This window comes from Saimiri boliviensis, chromosome X (assembly GCF_048565385.1).
Source record: "Saimiri boliviensis isolate mSaiBol1 chromosome X, mSaiBol1.pri, whole genome shotgun sequence".
In the NCBI taxonomy this organism is placed as follows: domain Eukaryota; kingdom Metazoa; phylum Chordata; class Mammalia; order Primates; family Cebidae; genus Saimiri; species Saimiri boliviensis.
This window is the reverse complement of record NC_133470.1, coordinates 97,754,822-97,763,086: the sequence shown is the minus strand read 5'-3', so window position 1 is coordinate 97,763,086 and position 8,265 is coordinate 97,754,822. Positions and strand designations below refer to the sequence as shown.

Genomic DNA, 8,265 nt, shown 5'->3' with positions numbered 1-8,265 from the left:
AGAGGTCGACAGACACCTCATACAGGAGAGCTCCAGCTGGCATCTCGCAAGTGCCCCTCCGGGATGTAGCTTCCAGAAGAAGGAGCAGGCAGCTATCTTTGCTGTCCTACAGCTTTCACCGGTGATACCCAGCCAAACAGGGTCTGGAGTGGACCTCCAGCAAACTCCAGCACACCTGCAGCAGAGGGGCCTAATTGTTAGAAGGAAAACTAGCAAACAGAAAGGGATAGCATCAACATCAACAAAAAGAATGTCCACACAAAAACCCCATCTGAAAGTCACCAACATAAAAGACCAAAGGTAGATAAATCCACAAAGATTTACCTTGCGCTGGTAAAAAACCAGCACAAAAAGGCTGAAAATTCCAAAAACCAGAATGCTGCTTCTCCTCCAAAGTATCACAACTCCTTGTCACCAAGGGAACAAAACTGGATGGAGAATGAGTGACAAATTGACAGAAATAGGCTTCAGAAGGTGGGTAATTACAAACTCCTCTGAGCTAAACAAGCATCTTCTAACCCAATGCAAGGAAGTTAAGAACCTTGAAAAAAGGTTAGAGGAATTGCTAACCAGAATAACCAGTTTAGAGAAGAATATAAATGACCTGATGGAGCTGAAAAACACAGCATGAGAACTTCATAAAGCATACACAAGTATCAATAGCTGAATTGATCAAGCAGAAGAAAGGATATCAGAGACTGAAGATCAACTTAATCAAATAAAGCATGAAGACAAGACTAGAGAAAAAAGAATGAAAAGGAATGAGCAAAGCCTCCAAAAAACATGGGACTATGTGAAAAAGACAAAAACTATGTTTGATCGGTGTACCTGAAAGTGATGGAGAGAATGGAACCAAGTTGGAAAACACTCTTCAGGATATTATCCAGGAGAACTTCCCCAACCCAGCAAGACAGGCCAACATTCCAATCAAATTCAAGAAATACAGAGAACACCACAAAGATACTCCTCAAGAAGAGCAACCCCAAGACATATAAGCATCAGATTCACCAGGGTTGAAATGAAAGAGAATGTGTTAAGTGCAGCCAGAGAGAAAGGTTGGGTTACCCACAAAGGGGGGCCCATTAGACTAACAGGGTATCTCTCTGCAGAAACCCTACAAGCCAGAAAAGAGAGGGGGCCAATATTCAACATTCTTAAAGAAAAGAATTTGCAAGACGGACTTTCATATCCAGTTATACTAAGCCTCATAAGTGAAGGAGAAATAAAATCCTTTACAGACAACAAAATGCTGAGAGATTTTGTCACCACCAGGCCTGCCTTACAGGAGCTCCTGAAGGAAGCACTAAATATGGAAAGGAAAAACTGGCACCAGCCACTATAAAAACATAACAAATTGTAAAGACTATTGACACTGTGAAGAAGCTGCATCAACTAAGGGGCAAAACAACCAGCTAGCATCATAATAACAGAATCAAATTCACATGTCACAATATTAACCTTCAATGTAAACGGGCTAAATGCCCCAATTAAAATATACAGACTGGCAAATTGAATAAAAGGTCAAGACCCATCAGTGCACTGTATTCAGGAGACCCACTCAAGTGCAAAGACACACATAGGCTCAAAATAAAGAAGTGAAGGAATATTTAACAAGCAAATGGAAAGCAAAAAAAAAGCAGAGGTTGCAATACTAGTCTCTGAAAAAACATACTTTAAAACAACAAAGATCAAAAAAGACAAAGAAGGGCATTACCTAATGGCAAAGGGATCAAAGCAACTAGAAGAGCTAACTATCCTAAATCTATATGCACCCATTACAGGAGCATCCAGATTCATAAAACTAGTTCTTAGAGACCTACAAAGAAATTTGGACTCCCACACAATAATAGTGGGAGACTTTAACACCTCACTGTCAATATTAGACACCTTAACAAGGCAGAAAATTAACAACAATATTCAGGATTTGAACTCAGCTCTAGACTAAGGGGATCTAATATATATCTACATAACTCTGACCCCCAAATCTACAGAATATACATTCTTCTCAGCACCACATCTCACTTATTATAAAATTAACCACATAATTGGAAGTAAAATACTCCTCAGCAAATGCAAAATAACAGAAATCATAACAAACAATCTCTCAGACCACAGTGCAATCAAATTAGAACTCAGGATTAAGAAACTCCCTCAAAACCACACAACTGCATGAAAACTGAAAAATCTGCTCCTGAATGACTACTGGGTAAATAACAAAATTAAGCCAGAAATAAAGAAGTTCTTTGAAACCAATGAGAACAATGATACAACCTACCAGAATTTCTGGGACTCAGCTAAAGCAGTGTTTAGAAGGAAATATACCTAAGAACAGAGAAAAAGAAAATGAAGACTAATAAAAATGAAAGAGACTAAAGAACCTGTGAGACCATAAAATAGATGCAACATTTATATCATCAGTGTCCCAGAGGGAGAAGAAAAAGAAAGTAGGGCCAAAGATATGATGCTAATTTTTTTTTTAATTTTTGCAAAAGACACAAACTTAAAGATTCAAAAAGTTTCATAAAACCCAAGTAGTATAAACACAAATAAACCCATACCAAAACACATCATAACTACGCTTCTGAAAAGTAAAATTAAAAAAAAAAATTTGAAAGCACTCAGTGGAAAATGACACATTACTTATTTGAATTTGAATGAGTATCAATTTCTGATGTAAAATCACGGAGAACTGAGGGAAGTGGCACAACATTTTTCAATTACTGAAGAAGAGAGAAGAAACTATCAACCACAAATTATATGTTTGGTGAAATCAATCTTTAGGAGTGAAAGGGAAAAAAAAACATTTTCAGACAAAGAGTAATGAAAATAGTTTTTTGCCAATAGACTTATCTTTCATGAATGACTTTAAAAATTCTTCAAACAGAAACAAATAATAAAAGAAAAAAATTGGAGCATTGCATAGAAAGATGGAATGAGCACAGGTTTGAATGTAAATTGTCTAAATGCACCAATGAAAAGACAGGAATTGACAGAGACATTTAAAAAATATGACTCCGCCAGATGAGTGGCACATGCCTATAGTCCCAGCTACTCAGGAGGTGGAGGGAGAGTGATCACTTGAGGCCAGGTGTTTGAGAGCAGCCTGGGCAACAAAGCAAGACTCTACCTTTAAAACAAATAAATAAAATATTTTAAAAGAACGTAAGTAGGATGAAAGTAAAAAATAAAAATAGAAAAACATTTATCATGCAATAGATAATAAAACAAGCAAAACACAGAAATTGCTATATTAATATCAAATAAAGTCAACAGAAGAGCAAAGAAAATTACTAGAAACAAAGAGAGACACAGCAAACATAAATTGATCAATCTACCAGGGAATCATAATAATCTTAAATGGGTACACACTAAATAACAGAGTTTTGAAATATATGAAGCTAAAACTGATAAAGCTGAAAGAATAAATAGGCAAATCCAAAATTATAGGTGGGAACTTCAACATTGCCCACTCAGCAACTCATGGAAATGCCAGACATAATATTAGCAACACAGAAGATAAGAATAGCACAATCAATCAACAGGATAGAATCAGTATATATACAATGCTTTCCTCAACAACAGCAGAATACAATTTTTTTTTTCAAGAGCAATATAAGATTTACAAATACAGACCATATCCTGGGCCATGAAAGAAACTTCAACATATTGAAAAGAACTGAAATCATATATACAGTGTGTTCTCTAACAATAATGGAATTAAACTAGAAATCAATATCAGAAAGATAAAATGAAAATATCTAAACACATGACACTTAAACAACTACCTTTTTAAAAAGCCATGGGTTAAAGAGGAAGTCTCAAAGGAAATCAAAGAAAACATTGCACTGAATAAAATGAGAATAGGACATAACCGTTTCGTGAGATGAAGCTAAAGCAATACTGAGAAAGAAATTTAGAGCAGTTAATGCTCACATTAGGATGAGGAAAGGGAGGGAGGGAGAAAAGGGTTGAAAAACTATTGGGTACTATGGCTCATTGAACTCACTTGCAGTTCTCTGGGTTCCTGTGGCTTCCTTCATTGTCAGAGCCAGGCCTACGTGCCAGCAACCATGTTGAAGGGACCAGCAGTTGGAATTGATCTTGGCACCACCTACTCTTGTGTGGGTGTTTTCCAGCATGGAAAAGTAGATAATTGCCAGTGATCACGAAAACTGAACCACTCCAAGCTATGTTGCCTTTATAGACACTGAACAATTGATCAGTGATGCCACAAAAAAATAAGTTGCAATGAACACCACCAACATGGTTTTTGATGCCAAATGTCTGACTGGACGCAGATTTTATGATGCTGTTGTCCAGTCTGATATGAAGCATTGGTACTTCATGGTGGTGAATGATGCTGGCAGGCCCAAGGTCCAAGTAGAAGACAAGGGAGAGACCAAAAGCTTCTATCCAGAGGAGGTATCCTCTATGGTTCTGACAAAGATGAAGGAAATTGCAGAAGCCTACCTTGGGAAGACTGTTACCAATGCTGTGGCCCAGTGCCAGCTTACTTGAATGACTCTCAGCATCAGGCTACCAAAGATGCTGAAACTATTGCTGGTCTCAATGTACTTAGAATTATTAATGAGCCAACTGCTGCTGCTATTGCTTATAGCTTAGACAAAAAGTTTGTAGCAGAAAGAAACGTGCTGACCTTTGACCTGGGAGGTGGCACTTTTGATGTGTCAATCCTCACTATTGAGAATGGAATCTTTGAGATCAAATCTACAGCCAGAGACACCCACTTGGGTGCAAAAGGTTTTGACAACCGTATGGTCAACCATTTTACTGCTGATCTCAAGCGCAGGCATAAGAAGGACATCAGTGAGAACAAGAGAGCTATAAGACACCTCTGTACTGCTTGTGAATGTGCTAAGCATACTCTCTCTTCCAGTACCCAGGACCGTAGTGAGATCGATTCTCTCTATGAAGGAATCAACTTCTATACTTCCATTACCCGTGCTCAATTTGAAGAATTGAATGAATGCTGACCTGTTCCATGGCAACCTGGACCCCATAGAGAAAGCCCTTCAAGATGCCAAACTAGACATGTCACAGATTCATGATCTTGTCCCAGTGGGTGGTTCTACTCATATCCCCAAGATTCAGAAGCTTCTCCAAGACTTCTTCAATGGAAAAGAACTGAATAAGAAGATCAACCCTGATGAAGCTGTTGCTTATAGTACAGCTGTCCAGGCCACCATCCTGTCTAGAGAAAAGTCTGAAAATGTTCAAGATTTGCTGCTCTTGGATGTCACTCTTTCCTTTGTGCTGAAACTGCTGTTGGAGTCATGACCATCCACATCAAGTGTAATACTACCATTCCAACCAAGCAGACACAGACCTTCACTATCTATTCTGACAACCAGCCTGGTGTGCATATTCAGGTTTATGAAGGTGAGTGTGCCATGACCAAGGATAACAACCTGTTTGGCAAGTTTGAAGTCACAGGCATACCTCCTGCACCCCGAGGTGTTCCTCAGATTGAAGTCACTTTTGACATTGATGCCACTGGCACTGTCTCTAGTGTGGACAATAGTACAGGAAAAGAGAACAAGATACTATCACTAACGACAAGGGCCATTTGAACAAGGAAGACATTGAACATATGGTCCAGGAAGCTGAGAAGAACAAAGTGGAAGATGAGAAGCAGAGGGGCAAAATGTCATCCAAGAATTCACTTGAGTCCTCTGAATTCAACATGAAAGCAACTGTCGAAGATGGGAAACTTCAAGGCAAGATTAACGAGGAGGACAAACAGAAGATTCTGGACAAGTCTAATGAAATTATCAACTGGCTCGATAAGAATCAGACTGCCAAGAAGAAAGAATTTGAACATCAGCAGAAAGAGCTGGAGAAAGTCTGCAACCCCATCATCACCAAGCTGTACCAGAGTGCAGCTTGGTGATGATGTATGTAGGAGGCATGCCAGTAGGAATGCCTGGGGGATTCCCTGGTGGCGGAGCTCCTCCCTCTGGTGGTGCTTCCCCAGGGCCCACTATTGAAGAGGTTGATTAAGCCAACTCAGGGTCTGGGGGAACTCACCACCCTGAAAGTAAAAACATAAATATGGCTGCCTTCACCACCTTCTGATGGTAAAATCCTAGGGCCTTGAGTGAACATAGGTGGTAGCCAGATAGTGGTTAGAGCAGACCTCGAGTGAGACCCAATGCAGTAGTGGCTTTAGGTCCCACCCAGAGCAGCCCCAGTGGTGGTAGCCAAAGGGGAACTTGTATCACCACACCCTCAGTCCCAGGTGATTCATCACAGAAAGAGAGGCTATGTTTGTTTTGGAGAAAGTAAGGGGAAAGAACAAGAATCTCTGCCTACTAATCCAAATAATTCTTCCAGATCTTATCTAAGACCACCAAAGCAGAGCTTCTGAAAGTCTCCAAAACCCACAGTATTATTGGGCTTGGGGCCCAAATTCCTTCAAAAATCTGGAAAGACTCCTCAAGAAAGACAGGCACAAACAAGCCCAGATTGAAAAGACTACAATAAATAACCAACTTTTCAATGTCCAGACAATGACAAACATCTAGAAGCATCAACATCATCCAGGAAAACATGACCTCACCAAATGAACTAAATAAGGCACCAGGGACCAATCCTGGAGAAACAGAGATATGTGACCTTTCAACCAGAGAATTCAAAATGGCTGTGTTGAGGAAATTCAAGATAGCACAGAGAAGGAATTCAGAATTCTACTAGATAAATTTAACAGAGATTAAAATAATTAAAAGGAATCAAACACAAATTCCAGAGTTTAAAAATACAACTGACATACTGAAGAATGAATCAGAGTCGCTTAACAACAGAATTGATCAAGCAGAAGAAAGAATTAGTGAGCTTGAAGACAGCCTATTTGAAAATACACAGTCAGAGGATACAAAAGAAAAAATCTGAAATAAAAGCTGAAATTATAAAAAATAACATTATAAAAAATCAAAACCACATTGAGATACCAATCACATACCAGTTAGAATGCAATCATTAAAAAACAGGAGACGACAGATGCTGGAGAGGATGTGGAGAAACGAACACTTTTGCACTGTTGGTGGGAGTGTAAATTAGTTCAACCATTGTGGAATACACTGTGGCGATTCCTCAAGGATCTAGAAATAGAAATACCATTTGACCCAGCAATCCCATTACGGAGTATATACCCAAAGGATTATAAATTATTCTGGTTTTTTTTTCTCTCTCTCCTTTTTTTTTTATTGCATTTCAGGTTTTTGGGTACATGTGAAGAACATGCAAGATTGTTGCATAGGTACACACATGGCAGTGTGCTTTGCTGCCTTCCTTCCCCTCACCTATATCTATCATTTCTCCCCATGCTATCTCTTCCCAACTCCCCACCCCCCCATCCCTCCCCCATTTCCCCCCAACAGACCCCAGTGTGTAGTGCTCCCCTCCCTGTGTCCATATGTTCTCATTGTTCAACACCCGCCTATGAGTGAGAACATGCAGTGTTTGATTTTCTGCTCTTGTGTCAGTTTGCTGAGAATGATGGTTTCCAGGTTCATCCATTTCCCTACAAAGGACACGAACTCATCGTTTTTGATGGCTGCATAATATTCCATGGTGTATATGTACCACGTTTTCCCTATCCAGTCTATCATCATTGGGCATTTGGGTTGGTTCCAGGTCTTTGCTATTGTAAACAGTGCTGCAATGAACATTCGTGTGCAAGTGTCCTTAGAGTAGAATGATTTATAATCCTTTGGATATATACCCAGTAATGGGATTGCTGGGTCAAATGGGATTTCTATTTTTAGGTAATTGAGGAATCGTCACACTGTCTTCCACAATGGTTGAATTAATTTACACTCCCACCAACAGTGTAAAAGTGTTCCTATTTCTCCACATCCTCTCCAGCATCTGTTGTCTCCAGATTTTTTAATGATCACCATTCTAACTGGTGTGAGATGGTATCTCAATGTAGTTTTGATTTGCATTTCTCTAATGACCCGTGATGATGACCATTTTTTCACGTTTGTTGGCTTCCTGTATGCCTTCTTTTGTAGTGTCTGTTCATATCCTTCGCCCACTTTTGAATGGGTTTCTTTGTTTTTTTCTTGTAGATCTGCTTTAGTTCTTTGTAAATTCTGGATATCAGCCCCTTGTCAGATGGGTAAACTGCAAAAATTTTTTCCCATTCTGTTGGTTGCTGATTCACTCTACTGATTATTTCTTTTGCCGTGCAGAAGCTGTGGAGTCTGATTAGGTCCCATTTGTCTATTTTGGCTTTTCTTGCCA

At 39.3% G+C, this 8,265-nt stretch overlaps 1 pseudogene; it reads left to right on the top strand.

The window, feature by feature from the left end:
* The first annotated feature begins 4,070 nt into the window (after window positions 1-4,070).
* On the top strand, window positions 4,071-6,021 carry LOC101031431 (heat shock cognate 71 kDa protein-like; annotated as a pseudogene).
* The last annotated feature ends 2,244 nt before the right edge of the window (window positions 6,022-8,265 follow it).